The sequence below is a fragment of the Chrysochloris asiatica genome, unplaced genomic scaffold (genome assembly GCF_000296735.1).
Source record: "Chrysochloris asiatica unplaced genomic scaffold, ChrAsi1.0 scaffold00201, whole genome shotgun sequence".
Classification (NCBI taxonomy): domain Eukaryota; kingdom Metazoa; phylum Chordata; class Mammalia; order Afrosoricida; family Chrysochloridae; genus Chrysochloris; species Chrysochloris asiatica.
In genome coordinates, this window is record NW_006408719.1 from 931,496 (window position 1) to 947,561 (window position 16,066).

At 38.9% G+C, this 16,066-nt stretch overlaps 2 pseudogenes; both read right to left on the minus strand.

The window, feature by feature from the left end:
- Nucleotides 1–1,395: 1,395 nt before the first annotated feature.
- Nucleotides 1,396–9,573, minus strand: LOC102819822 (annotated as a pseudogene).
- Nucleotides 9,574–10,831: 1,258 nt separating this feature from the next.
- Nucleotides 10,832–16,066, minus strand: part of LOC102820201 — a 26,639-nt pseudogene continuing 21,404 nt past the window's right edge.

The following is a 16,066-nucleotide window of genomic DNA, read 5'->3' on the forward strand; positions in this document are numbered from 1 at the left end:
TACAGTGCATTAATCCACAGCGTCATACCAGGACATTAGCAACCTCGAAAAAGTAATTTCATAAAATGGGGAAAATATCACCAAATAGCTAGAAAAGACACATTTGAACTAGATTAAAGCAAAAACAAAACAATGAATGATGATTTAAAAGGTTGTAACAAGATGAGAGGCAGGGTTTGATGGTGGCTAGGGTGGAGGTGCAATGAAGTTCGCCATCAGCCATACCACAGAATACCAGGCAAAGCAGATCCAAGGCAGAGCTTCAAAACTCGGAACCACAGAGATAGGAATATTTTAAAAGTTTGAAGGCTTATGACTAGTGGAACTTGAAGCTGAAGCAAGAAATCGCATACTTTTGAATCTGCTGGGCTCAGAGGCCCGGAGCCGACATCTTGGGTGAGACAAAGGGCTAGACCAAGTCGGGGGGGCGGGGGTGCAGAAACACCACAGGGAAACTGAGAGCAAAGGTGAACAATACATTTTGTCGGTTTTGCTTTGTTCTGTTTTTTTTTGTTTTTGTTTTTGTTTTTTTGCTATCTGGTCATTGACCCCCTACTGTTTACACACCTACATTTTGGTGACTAGAGAGGGTGCCTGAGCAAGTGGACACCCTACACCCTCACCACTTGTGGGTTATTTTGCCATGCATGCACACAGATACTCAGCTCAAGAACAGGTCCTGAACGTTTTTGTTTGTTTGTTTTTAAATACAGGAAAGGTCAGGACAGGGCTGTAGAGAGAGAAACAGAGTGTTAAAACAAAACAGGCTGAAAATTAAATTAAAGCCTGAGGTACAGCATAACAACCAACAGTGGCATCTTGATATCTCTCAGGCAGCTTTGAAAGCAAGAAACTGAAGAGAGGACATTAAAGTAATAGTCATATTAGGTTAGAGAATTATTATTTTTTTAATTTTATTTTCTCTCCCTCCTATCCCTTTTCTGTGATTATAGACTGCAGTATTCAGTCTAGTTTGTTTTGTGGTTGTTCTTTGGTTTTTTCTTTTTCTTTTCTTGGTGCTGTTTTGTTGTTTTATGGTCCTCCTTTTACCTGTGGGGGACTCTGCCTCTCCCTGTATAATCCAAGAAGAGTCAGCAACAGCTCCCATAAAGTCAAGCTACAATCACACTCTATAAATCACCAAAACCCAGGCAAGAACCAAAACCAATTACCATATACCAAGGAAATAGACAACACCTGTGAAAGTTACTATGAGTTAAGCAATAAGAAGAGTGAAAAGGGAAGCCCACATCCTGGTCACATCTACCTGGAAGCAATCATCAAAAAGCATAAAAAATACCCTAACACATAGTCAATTAAGTATTAAGGCCACAGATAAACACTAAACGTGTCCAAGAAGCAAAAGCAGTTGACCATATCAGCACATGTCCAGAATCAAGATAAAATGTGTGAGACAATGACCTCCAGGTAGACCTGGACTCCATTCTGTAAGGAGGGCAGGCCTAGGAAGTACCTGAAAAGGAATTCAGAAAAATGATTATAAAATGTTTCAAAACACTTTACAATGAAGTTCAGAAAAATAAGGAAGAAGTCAGGAAAGTTCTACAGAAACAATCGAATAAGATAGATAGAGCATTGGAAACAATTCAAAACCTACAGAAAGAGGTCCAAATGATCAATAACAGAATATCAGAAATAGACAATACTGAGATGGAAGGCAGAACCAGTGAGCTGGAAGACAAATCTGTCAATTCTACTAAGATACAAGAGCAAACAGAAAAAAGGATTAAAAAATCTGAAGAAGAAGGCCTAACATTCATGTTGGACAAGATGAAGAGGAATAACTTAAGAATTATCGGCATTCCAGAACAAGTAGACTCACGCAAGTCCACAGAGGAAATAGTTGAAGAACTGCTGGAAGAAAATTTCTCTAACATCCTGAAAAGTGAAAAGACAAACATTCAAGAAGCTCAATGAATCCCAGGAGGGATAGACCCCCCCAAAAGAAAATCTCAGAGACATATCATAATCAAGCTTTTCAAAATCAAGGATAAGGAGACACTCCTGAAAGCAGCTAGGGAAAACAGAAGTGTTACATACAAAGGCAAGCAAGTCAGATTAAGCTCAGCTCGCTCAACAGAAACCATGCAAGCAAGAAGGCAATGGGAAGATATGTATAAAACCCTGGAAGAAAAAAAAAAAAAATTGCCAACCAGGAATCCTTTATCCAGGAAAGCTATCAACAAAATACAATGGTGTCATCAAAACATTCCAGGATAAACAGAAGCTAAGGGATTTTCCCAAAGCCTATCCTGTGCTACAAAACATCCTATAGGGAATTCAAGGGACTGAGAACCAATAAGAACAGACAACAACCAGAGATTGGCATACTTGGCAGCACCTAACAGAATTAAATTGACAGAAAGAAGAGTCGAGAACAGAACAAACTATTAGAACAAACTCAGAGAAACTGGGATGTCAGTCTATGATCAAAACAATTACAATGTAAAAGAAGATGGTGAGACGGTCAGGTAGATTACAGGATAAAATAGACTGCACTAAATGGAGAGAAAAGTTAATGGGCTATAATGAACCCTGAAAGAAAATTAACAATTCACAACATACCAAGAAAATGAAAATCCAAGAAGAACATGGAAACATGAAAACTATGAGGAAACTCACAAGAAAGAACACAAAAAGCATGAACTCAACAAAGGAAGACATACAGAACAAGGAAAGCAGCAACACCACAAAAAAAAAAAAAAAACAACCATAATTGCAACAATTAATTGATACATATTGATAAATACAGTTAATGTTAATGGATTAAATGCACTTGTTAAGAGACGGAGAGTGGCAGAATGGATAAGAAAACAAGAACCTTCAATATGCTGTCTTCAAGAGACACATCTCACACAGAGACAAAAACAGATTAAAAGTCAAAGGATGGAAAAAAATATACGAAGCTAATTGCAATAAAAAATGAAGAGGAGTAGAAATACCAGTCTCTGATAAAATAAACTTTAAGGCAAAAACCAACATACATCATGATCAAGTGGGATTCATATTAGGGATGCAAAGATGGTTCAACTTTAGAAAAACCATCAGCGTTATCCACCTTATAAATAAGAAAAAAGAAAAGAACCACATGATCATATCGATTGAGGCAGAAAAGGTATTTGACAAAATCCAACATGCATTCCTGATAAAAATACTCATCAAAATAGGAATTGAAGGGGAATTCCTCAACATTATTAAGACCATATATACAAAACCAACAGCCTACATTACTCTCAGTGGAAAGACACTGAAAGCCTTCCCTCTGCGAACAGGAACCAGACAGGGATGCCCTTTGTCACCACTCCTATTCAATATTGTACTGGAAATCTTAGCAAGAACTTTATGGCAAGACAGGGTAATTAAAGGCATCCAAATTGTCAAAGAGGAAGTAAAAATCTATTTTCTGACAATATTATCCTATACATAGAAAACCTGAAAGATTCAGTAAAAATCCTTCTAGACCTCATTGGAAAATTCAGCAAAGTGGCAGGATATAGGAATAACACAAAAATCAGTTGGATTCCTCTATACCAAAAACGACAGCGTTGAAAAGTACATTAGGAAAGCAATACCATTTACCATAGCCACCCAAAGGATGAATTATCTAGGAATAAATGTAACCAGAGAAACAAAGGGCTTATACAAAGAAAACTACAAAACACTACTACAAGAAACCAAAAGAGACCTACTAAAATGGAAGAATGTACCATGCTCCTGGATAGGAAGACTTACCATTGTGAAAATATCAATACTGCCCAAAGCAATTTACACATATAATGCAATTCCAATCCAGGTTCCAACGACATTCTTCAAAGAGATGGAAAAAACAATTACAAACTTTATATGGAAAGAGATCCAGGATAAGCAAAGCACTGCTTATAAAGAAGAAAAAAGCTGGAAACCTCTCACTCCCTGACTTCAACATTTGCTGCATGGCTACATGGTCAAAACAGCTTGGTACTTGTACTATGAAAGATACATAGCCAACTGATTTTTGGCAAAACACCTAAATATATTGCATGGGGAGGTGATAGTCTCTTCAACAGATGGTACTGGCAAAACTGGAAAACGATATGCAAAAGATTGGAACAAGACCTTCACCTCACATCTTGTACAAAAACCAACTCAACATGGATGAAGGCCATCAATGAAAAAATAGGGAAAATGTGAGGGCATTAATTCAGGGAATACACAGACGACAAAACATCTTGAAAATTACACACACAAAAGTAAGCAAAATAGATGAGTGGGACACACTAAAAATTAAAACTTATGTGTATCAACAGACTTAACCAGAAGAGAAAAACCTAACCCACAGAAAGGGAAAAAATCTTTCGCAATGACACATCAGACAAGGGGTTTATTTCTATAATACATAGGAAACTACAACACCTCTACAAGAAAAAGACAAATAACCCAATTAAAAAATGGGCACAGGACATGAACAGACAATTCACCAAGGAGGAGATCCAGGCAGCCAACAAACATATGAAGAAATGTTCACGATCACTAGCCATTAGAGAAATGCAAATCAAAACAAAAATGAGATATCAATCATCTCACACCAGCAATAACAGCAAAGATTAAAAAAAAAGAGGACAATAAACGCTGGTGGGAATGTGGAGAGACTGGAATATTCCTGCATTGTTGGTGGGACTGCAAAATGGTCCAACCTCTCTGGAAAGCAATATGGCGCTTCCTCAGAAGGTTGGAAATAGAAATACCTTATAATTCAGCAATTCCTCTACTTGGTATTTACCCACAAGAAATACGATCCATAACACGAGTAGATATATGCACACCAATGTTCTTAGCAGCACTATTTACAATAGCAAAAAGATAGAGACAGCCTAAGTGGCCATCAACTGAAGAATGGATAAACAAATTGTGGTACATACACACAATGGAATATTATGTTACTTTGAAGAATAAGAAGGAAGCTGCAAGCCACTGCATAACATGGGTCAACCTTGCAAACACTATGTTGAGTGAAATTAGCCAATTACAAAATGAGAAATACTGCATAGGTGCACTACTTTAAAAAATCTAAGAAAAAGAACCCATACTAAAGGGGGGGGATTCTTTGCTGGTTGTTGGGATGTGAGTGGTGGGGTGAGGAGAGGAAGGGGATGGTGGAACACAGGGCATGGAATAGACAAAGGATAGTTTGGGTTCTGGGGAGGGGGGCAAAATATATAAAAGGGGGTGGGGAATGCAAGAACAAAGCAGATGGGATAACAAGTAGGCATATTTGCATGGGCTAAGTGGGACAGAGGTAAAGAATGATGTATGTACAACCTTCGAACAACAGGGCTCTGGGATATAGGGATTGCGACATGATTGGAATGGGGAAAAGAGGGGAAATAATGTTAAGATGGTTGGCTGTTGTTTGAACCTTGGTTTCCCTTGCATACCATTATAAAATAGACACTGGAGGGGGAGAGAAAGGAATAGCAAAAAAGCATCACCATAGAAAGCTTGTAAGTCCGTCTTCTGCCTATAACTTTTTAGAGTACTTAAAACGGGGCTACAACTTGCCCAGTGAAGGAGGCTTCCTGTGGAGTCTCTGCATTACATAAGACTATAGGTGGAATCCTGAACAGCATCCAGAATCTTCAGAGGTGGGGAATTTCCACTTGAAAGGATGGGCAGACCAGTCTGGAGTAGCTAGAAGAACAGACAATTCTTCTTGAAAGTAAGACTGACAGGAAAAATACAAAACAATATAGGCAGACTGACTGATTACTATAAGAATAAGCAAGTTCCTCGCCCAGGAGAAATTAAGGCAAGTGGTCGGGTCCCCTCAGAGCAAACCCCCTTCCAAGACTAAGACTCAATGGGAATACACGCTCTGATTTGTGACCACGTTCATCGCCAATAAGGGGAAGTGAGGGAAAAACAGCAATGAAGCTGTGCGCTAAGCCCTACAACGTTCAATAGACTCCTGTGAACCTGGATGGAGTCCTGGTTGGCCAGCAGTGTGACAAGACCTGGGAGTCATGGGCCCAGAGTCAGCGACACAGCCACAACGACTAGAGTGGAGAGTGAAGCATTCAGCTGATAAGATGAGAGGGCATATGCAAAAGAACACCCACACTTGCAGATAATACCCACTTGACCTGGCTTCAATGACTGGATGATCAGAGCTCAACTAGAATAAGAAAGAAGAGGGAAAAAAAGAGTAATCTGATACAATTTGATGAACTTGACCTACATATATGGATATAGTATCTTCAAAGAAGGAGAAATCTTTACAGTAAGGATCATTCCCACTCCCTCCATACACAGATTAGACAGGGATAGGCAACTTGGACATTGGCTACCCAAAGTGGGGGGGCTACAAAGGCAAGAAGTGTTTGGCTTACAAGCTTTCAAGAGAGAACCTGGATCCAGAGGGCGTGGAGGAAGGTAGAATCTCCACTAAGTAGTATCCAATCTGTTTAGGCATGGCTGATGAAAGGAAATGAGGCTAGGTCTCTTGTGATACAATTGTGAATAATTGTTATCAGGACTGATTGTGAGGGTTGGAAATGTAAAAGTAGAGGTTTTGTAGCAAGGATGGGAGTGATTAACTTTTCAGTCTAGGCACTGAGGTCCCTGCACCATCAAGGGAGAAGAGTGGAGAGCAGGACCCTACCCAGAGAAACAGTGATGCCAGAGATGGAGGCAGAGATGATGATGAGGAGAGATGGAGCAGCTGGGGACTTTAGACCCAGAGAGGGAGAGGGGCTTTGTGCTGACAACCAGGGGCAGGCTTTGGTTGGTTGATGATGCATGGAGGGGATTGTAATCATGGCAATGAAACAATATACGATAGGATGAAAATAAAACTAATATTCTCCCATGTAAACTATCACATAATTCACAATAAAACATTAAAAAAAAAAAAAAGTTGTACCAAGATGAGCCAAATCACAAAAGTTCTATCACAGGTAATGAAAAGTCTTTTTTTTTTTTTCAAATGTCGAAGAACAAACAGTACTAAATTACATTCATTTCTATTTATATCTAATAAAATGGTAAAAATTGAGTGGACAATTTCAAATCAGTTGGCCATATTATAGGCAATACAAGCAGAAATGAAAAACAAGGCCCCCTACTAGAAAAATGTTTTGCCATTATAAAAATATTCACATTAAATAAATATTCAATTTTGAAGGAAGTACTTGTTATGTTATAAAGGAATGATAGTGAGTGAAATAAATCTTGTGCAAAATATTTTGAATAAATGTGTGTACTTTATATGTAATTATCTGGTAGCGTAGTTGTTACGAGTCGGGCTGCAAACCGCAAGGTCAGCAGTTCGAAACTACCAGCTGTTCCGCGGGAGAAAGATGAGGCTTTCTTCTCCCGTAAAGATTTACAGCCTCGGAAACCCTGTACAGGGTCGCTATGAGTCTGAACTGACTCCACGGCACATAACAACAACAACATCACCATTATAAATGTACACAATGACTTAGGGGAAAAAAAGGTCAACTAGTTTTCAGTGGAAAAATATTTTGTTGCTGGCAATAAGACCCAAGCCAATTATATCAATGACTGGGTGATGATACTGGGAAATTATAGCAACAACTTGAGGATGATACTAAAAGAAAATATTATATCCTTTAAACAATTAACTAGGCTAGGATTGCAAAGCAACTCCAATTTAAGTAGGAATTTGTTCTTTTCAATATTTTAGGATAGCAGCTGTTCCTTTCATTAACAACAACAACAGTGTAGTCAAAATTCCCATCAACTTTATCTTCTGAGGATCCAACCTGATTATTACTAATCAAAACTGTTTCAAGTGTTGTTATTGTTATGTGCCGTGGAGTCGGTTCCGACTCATAGCGACCCTGTACAGAGTTTCCGAGGCTTTAAATCTTTACAGGAGCAGAATGCCTCGTCTTTCTCCCGCGGAACAGCTGGTAGTTTCGAACTGCTTACCTTGCAATTCGCAGCCAGATTCGTAACCACTAGGGTGGGGATACGATATAGAACTTCTGGCAGTATTTTGAACCTATTAAAGGACAGATTGATCATCAGTAGTCTTTTCAACAATTCCATCTCCTCAGGCAAAGAATTTAGAAAATTGTTTCTTAGATCTAAAAAAGTCAATTTTTGGAGCATACAAAATTCCAAGGATATAAAGGAAAGCTTATTAAAACTGAGGTTGACAATGGAAACCATTTCCTTCAGTTCCACAATCCTCTTCGCAATTTCACATAGCTGATTCTTACTGAAGTTAACGAAAGTGATAATGTTGCTTTTTACTGCATCAAATACTGCATCAAATAATGTTACTTTTTACTGCATCAAATACTTCATCAGGAATCAAAGTTGTTTGTTTATCACTATAGTCTAATACTTTTAATGTGGTTATGGCAAGTACATTGACTTTTAATTCACTGGGGAGTATCATGGCAGTCTCAGAAATAGAGTTGCTTTGAGTAGGTCCACCATCTCTGATCTTGCACCGTAGATATTTTAGGATTTCTTGGGTTCCTTTATTTATAATCTCTCTTTGAATTGTCCTCAAAGGATTTCCTTCTAGTGCCAAGAATTTCAAATGAAGGTTTCCCAATGAATAGGGCAGACTACTAATTGCTATAATTGCTTAGGTCAAGTCTTTCCAAAGACTTGTAGTAGTGTAATTTTGTCTGGAACAGATTTCAACTTATTATCCCTTAGGTCTAGGACAAGGATAGAATTCAGATGCTTAAGGTGTTCTGTCCCTAACTTTTCAATCTGGTTTTCACCTACATGAAATGCCTTCCATAGTTTACAAGAAGGAAACTCTGGAAGTGAATGCAATTTATTCCTCTGCAAATAGAGCAATTCTAGTGATCCCATGCCAGCCTGTTCAGAAGGTATAGTTTCTAAGTGATTTGAATTACAATCCAACTGCTTTAATCATTTCATTGTACATATTTCTGTTGGCAAAGTCTTCAGTTGATTACTGGAAACATTGAGCCACACCAGAATGGATAGAGAAGAAAAAGTAGCTGGAACAGTTGTAAGACGATTGCTGGAAAGATCTAAATCTTCTTAATTGAACAATTGTTCAAATCCTTCTGGTATGCAAGTTAGTTCATTATGCTGGAGATACAGGCACTTTGGGTTTTTTAGATTTGTAATTTCTTCTGGCAGTATTTTCAGTTTGCTGTGGCTGACATTAAGTTTCTGGAGATTTTCTAGCTCTCTTATAGCAGAAGGAAGGGATGTCAGCTGATTATCACATATATTAAGAACAGTGAGCATAGGTAGGAGTCTGAAGTCATTCTTAAGTGACTGAAATTTATTGTTTGATATAATAGGTTTAGTCAGATCTATCTGCTCTCACCATCGCTCAGTAGCATCAAATGAAACATTCTGATTAGCTTCCTCAGGGATATCCACACTTATTCTCCAGACACCCTGAGGCACTTCACTAGCAGACAGGTTTAACTGGCCACTCTTTCTTGCAACCTTTAACAGCCCCTGGGGTACTGAGGTAGTGCAGTCTCTCCGCTCTGCTCAGAAATTTGCCCGGGGATCCTGCTCCATGGTTCCCTTCAAGTGAGACATGTTCAAACCTCAAGTCCCACCCAGTGTGATTTTGTGAATGAAACCTGAAGTAATGGGCAAGAAGGTCATTGCAAGTGGGTGTTCTTAGGGAAACTGGAGTATGCAAAACATTTAAAAAGGGGAATAAATAAACTTTTATGACTTGAGTGACAGATTCATAGAGGGCAATACTGAGTGATAATTTTGGAATGATGAATTAAATCATTTTGTGGGGACCTTTAATGTCAAGCCAGAGTATTTGTTGCTGTGAATTCATTGTAACAGGTTACACTTAATATTATTTTATTTCATGTTACTTTGTTGATGAAAAATTATTTTTAAATTATTGAACAATGTGTGCTATAGTTTTCCATTTTCAAATAATTCAAACATCAATTTAACTGGAAAAATCTGTTTCCTGAATGTTCTGATTGAAAGAGAGCTTATTATATTTTCTCTAGCTTTATTTATTATTATTGCTATATTTTCCTTTCTTTTCTTTTTTCAGTGTGAAAGAATCTCTTTACAAAAATGCAGGCTGTACAAGGAACCCCAAACATGAGGCCATAACATATTCCATAGCACCAACAATCCATTGTTTGGGGACTGCATGTAAATGGCAAAGACATTACAAATCCATGAAATTATTAAATAATAATAATACAAAAATTAGTTCTTCAAGTCAGGTGACAAAAATTTCCCTCTCTTATAGAGAGGACAAACTTGTCATTAGTGTAACATGGAGAGCTGACTTTCCAATGAATTTTACTAGTAAGAAACATATGAAAGATTATAGTTGGAGTGAAACTACTGAAGGAACACAAAAGCTCAAAATCAACTGGTATATGTGCCTCTTAACACATTTTTCAAGTGAACAGACTCTTGAATACCTTCATTTCTTCTCCAAACTTCTGTGCTATTAATTCTGAGCAGATGACTTATCCCAACTTTTTAAGGCTCCATTCATTCCGTGTGTGTGTGTGTGTGTGTGTGTGAATGTATGTCCACATATATATTTACAACATATATTCCTACAACAGTAGGAAGTACCACTCTTGTAGGAGAAAAAAAAAAGAAGAATCAGCTACAGATGTGAGATCAAAATTTCCGTAAAACAATCAGTATGGAGCATTCAGCATAATTAAATTTTCATCTTTTGTTTTGGCCCTAGCTGTGCGTTGCTCCCGTATTGAGTTCCAAATTCTCTTCAGGCAGAGTAAAGGTGAGGTGGGAGGCAGTACAAGAAAATCTGCAGTGCACATATCAGGAGTTTGTTATTTCATGAGGCCTGACGAGTGGTCTTCACTTCTTCCATGTTAAGTGCCTGAGAGTTCTTCTCTGTTTCTAGCAGCTCATCAAAGATCTCCTTGTGCATATAAAAGAAAATCGAAACACTCTGATCTTGATCAGTCTGCACAGAAGTTTCTTGAATTTTAGACACTTCTAGGTCATTATAAGTAAACCACGTCTGCGTCTTAATGTCATACACATCACTAATGTGAAGAAGTGCTACCAATTGGCTGACAACACTGATGAGCCTATAGGAATGAGAAAAATTTTCTGTCTCAGCATTCCTCTTTAGTTCCTCTGCTTCAGCTTCTATGTACTCCATATCCCAAACATCCTCATTTCCAGAGTCCTCATCAGAATCCAGAGAATCCAGAAAGGAGTTGTTGAACTCTTGCAGACAACTCTGTAGCTCTTTTGAGGTCATAGTCTGCTTTCTGTTCCCAGGTTTCTTGCTCCTGAAGACTCTGCACCATGCCTGCTGAAGTTCTTGCTTTTCCCTTTCACGCTCCATTTCATACTGCTGAAGGCATTCACCCTCTCCATGAGACCCTTCAGAAGTTTTGTTTTCTTTGTTCTCATCACAGTCTTTAGTTATCTCAGTAAAATTAGCAGGATCTGACTCTGTGATCACTTTGAATTTCTCAGTTTCTATAGGTTCTGGGTTTTCAGGCATTTCTTGAATATCATCCCTCTTCAAACCCAATATCTGGGCTGCTGGTCAGTTCATGAATCAGAGATGGTTAAGAGTCCCTTTTATCTCTAAGATAGCTGCTACAAGGTTTTCTTCACTCATTCCTTCAAATCCTGAGTTTTCCGTTTCGGATCTATAAAGCTCAATTCTGCATAATTTTGAATTTATTTCCAGGTCTTCTTGCTGTTGCTCATTGCCTGAAACTTCATAAAGTCTCTAGCTGAGGGTCACAGAATGTTTTAGCTCACCTTCACTGTCTGAATCAAGTCACAAAGTTAGGGAACTCTTGGATTAGAAGGTAAATTTCACTGTCATTTGTGCATTCCAACCAAGGGTAAAGGGTGGTTTTGTATTTTCAGTGCAGTGAGATGACACGGTCAGGTATCTTGGACTGATGACTTGCTGTCCAGTCCAGTTATTAAGTGAAAGAGTCGCATTAAAGCTATATTGTTTCAAATGAACAATGAGGACCTTGGGCAGCCAGTTAAATTTGTGCCTTCCTAGAGAACACTTCCCCCCACATTTTGCAAAGGAATATTCACGTTCTTCTGTCCTAAACAAAAGATCAAGAGAATCTTGAATTCACTAGGAAGGGAGTGGTTTTTCCTTCAATGAAAGTCGATGGAGAGATAATTAAATTGTTCTCTTTTGGTAATAATTTCACCATAGGCTTTACAAATGATGGAGTTCTAAGCCTCAAACCCCAAGTTAATAATAACAGGACAAGTGAAAACCCTGGTGGCTGAAATATCTGGTGAATTTTCTTCTCCAGGAATAGCCTCAGTCTTCCAAGTTTTATTTATTTTTTTCATATCCTCTTTCAGCTGGTCTAAGCACTGACTTAAATTCATGGGCATCATTTTGCATATATCCAGAGAACCTCTCAACTGTAGTGGAAATGACATTTTTCACATTCTTGAGTAAATCTTTTTTGGTCTCTGAATTACAGACATCTTTTTTTAACAAGCAAGTGTGCAAAGCATCTGAGAAGTGCATTGAGTGGAATTTTCTTCCATGGGATACTTTGCTTAAGCAAATCATTTGCAAATGATTGGAGTGAAAATAGAGGTTGCAAAACAGTGTTCATATAGCAGGTGTTTCCCAAATTGGAGAAGCCCTGCAGTTGTTGCTGTGGGTGAGAGGAAAGGGACACTCTTGCTTTGTTCCAACCAGTAAAATCCTTGTTTAGCCTCAGTTGTTTTTTTTTTTTAACAGAAAGTGGGGTTGGCTGAGGAAGAAATACCAAACTTCTTTGGCAGAGGGAGTTTGGCTTGAAATGTTAGTCCTGTCTAGCTTGGTGCTGCCAGAAGACTATTATTTGGATGCAGCTCTGCTACCATAAAAGGATGATGACTGCAAAGATAAAACTCCTGAGGTCCCATTTTCTTCAGACTGCTTTAAACTCAGCTGTTTCTCTCTACTGCTAGTTAAATACTTTCTTTCTTTTTTTTTTTTTTTAATGTTTTATTGTGAATTATATGATATTTTACATGGGAGAACATTAGTTTTACATTCATTTTATTGTATATCGTTTCATTGCCATGGTTCCAATCCCCTCCATGCATCATCAACCAACCAAAGGGTATACACTGCAAGCCTGCTCCCTACACTACCCCCCACCCCCAGTCTTTAGCACACAGTCACTCTCCCTCTCTGGATCCAAAGTCCCCAGCTGCTCCATCGCTCTACATCATCATCTCTGCCTCCATCTCAGGCATCTTTGCTCCTCTGGGTAGGGTCCCGCTCTTGGTTCTTCTCTGTTGATGGTCCTAGGGACCTCTGCTCCTAGACTGGAAAGTTAATCACTCCCTTCCTTGCTATAAAACATCTACCTTTACATTTCCGACCCTCACAATCAGTCCTGATAACAATTATTCACTACTTTATCACAAGAGACCCATCTGCATTTCATTTCATCAGCTCCGCCTAGACAGATTGGATAGTACTCACTGGAGATTCTGCCTTCCTCCATGCTCCCTGGCTCTAGGTTCCCTCTTGAATGCTTGTAAGCCAGTCACTTCTTGCCTTTGTAGCCCCCACCCCCATTTTGGGTAGCCAATGTCTAAGTTGCCTATCCCTGTCTACTTTGTGTGTGGAAGGGGTGGGAATGATTCTTGTTGTAAGGATTTGTTCCCTCTTTTGAGTTACTGCATCCATAGGTGTAGGTCAAGTTCATCAAATTGTATCAGATTACTCTTTTTTCCTCTTCTTTCTTCTTCTGGTTGAGCTCTGATCATCCAGTCATTGAAGTCAGGTCAAATGGTTATTATCTGCAAGTGTGAGTGTTCTTGTGCATATGCCCTCTCTTTTAATCAGCTGAACGCTTCGTTCACCACTTCATTGCTGTTTTTCCCTCACTTCCCCTTATTGGTGATGAGCGTGGTCACCAATCAGAGCGTGTATTCCCATTGAGTCTTATTCTTGGAAAGGGGTTTGCACTGAGGGGACCTGACCACTTGCCTTGATGTTTCCTGGGCAAGCAACTTGTTTGTTCTTGTAGTAATAGTCCCCCTGCCTCTATTGTTTTGTATTTTTCCTGTAGGTCTTTCTTTCAAGAAGTATCTTCTGTTCTTCTAGCCGCCCCAGGCTGGTGTTCTCGTCCTTTCAAGTGGAAATCTCCCATCTGGATGTGGTTTCAGGCTACTACATATAGTCTTATGTATTGCAAAGGCTCTGCAGGAAGCCTCCTTCACTAGGAGCTTTGTAGCCCCATTTTAGGTATTCCAATCAGTTATAGGCAGGAAACTTTCAAGACTTACAAGCTTTCTATGGTGATGTTTCTTACTATTCCTTTCTCTCCTCCTCCAGTGTCTATTTTATATTATAATGCAAGGAAAACCAAGATTCAAAAGGCAGCCAAGCATCTTAACACTAATCCCCACTTTTCCCATTCCAACCATGTCTCAATCTCTGTATCCCAGAGCCCTGTTGTTCCAAGGTTGTGCATACATCATTCTTTACCTCTATCCCACCTAGCACATTCAAACCTGTGTAATTGTTCTCCCATCTGCTTTGTTCTTTCATTCCCCTTTCCCTTCTTGTATATTGCCCTCATCCCCAACACCCAAACTTTCCTGTGTCTAATCCCTGCTCTGTGCTCCCCCTTCCCCTCCCTACCTTAAACCATCCCCGACATCCCAGCAATCAACAAAGAATTCCCCCCACCCCCCTTTAGTATGAGTTCTTTTTCTTAGTTTTTACTGTAATGGTTCTATGCAATATTTCTCTTTTTGTGACTGACTAATTTCACTCAACATAATGTCCTTAAGGTTCATCCATGTTATGCGGTGGCTTGCCGCTTACTTGTTATTCTTCAAGGTAGCGTTATATTCCATTGTGTGTATGTACCACAGTTTGTTTATCCATTCTTCAGTGGATGGGCACTTTGGCTGTCTCCATCTTTTTGCTATTGTAAATAGTGCTGCTATGAACATTGGTGTGCATATATCTTCTCGTGTTGTGGCTCATTTTTCTTGTGGGTAAGTACCAAGTAGAGGAATTGCTGAATCATAAGGTATTTCTATTTTCAACCTTCTGAGGAAACAGCATATTGTTTTCCAGAAAGGTTGGACCATTTTGCAGTCCCACCAGCAATGCAGGAGTGTCCCAGTCTCTCCACATCCCCGCCAGCATTTATCGTCCTCTACATTTTTTATCTTTGCTGTTATTGTTGGTGTGAGATGATATCTCATTGTTGTTTTGATTTGCATCTCTCTAATGGTTAGTGATCATGAACATTTCTTTGTATGTTTGTTTGCTGCCTGGATCTCTTCCTTAGTGAAGTGTCTGTTCATGTCCTGTGCCCACTTTTTATTTGGGTTATTTGTATTTATCTTGTAGAAGTGTTGCAGTTTCCTGTATATTTTAGAAATGAGACCCTTGTCTGATGTATGTCATTGCAAAAGATTTTTTCCCATTCTGTGGGTTCCCTTTTTACTCTTCTGGTGAAGTTTTTTGATGCACATAGGTTTTTAATTTTTAGTATATCCCACTTATCTATTTTATCTACTTTTGTTTGTGTAGTTTTCAACATGTTTTGTAGTCCGTGTATTCCCAGAATTAGTGCCCTCACATTTGTCTTGAGTTTTTCATTGATGACCTTCATAATTCTGGGATTCACATTTGGGTCCTTAATCCATGTTGGATTGGTTTTTGTATAAGGTGTGAGGTAAAGGTCTTGTTTCAGTCTTTTGCATATCATTTTCCAGTTCTGACAGCACCATCTGTTGAAGAGACTATCACCTCCCCATATGATATATTTAGGTGTTTTGTCAAAAATCAATTGGCTGTATGTAGATGCATTAATTTCTGGATTCTAGATTCTGTTCCATTGATCTATGCACCTGTCATTGTACCAGTACCAAGCTGTTTTGACCACTGTAGCCATGTAATAAATTTTGAAGTCAGGGAGTGACAGGCCTCCAACCTTATTCTTATTCTTAAGCAGTGCTTTGCTTATCCTGGGCCACTTTCTATATAAAATTTGTAATGGTTTTTTCCATCTCTTTGAAGAATGTCATTGGATCTGGATTG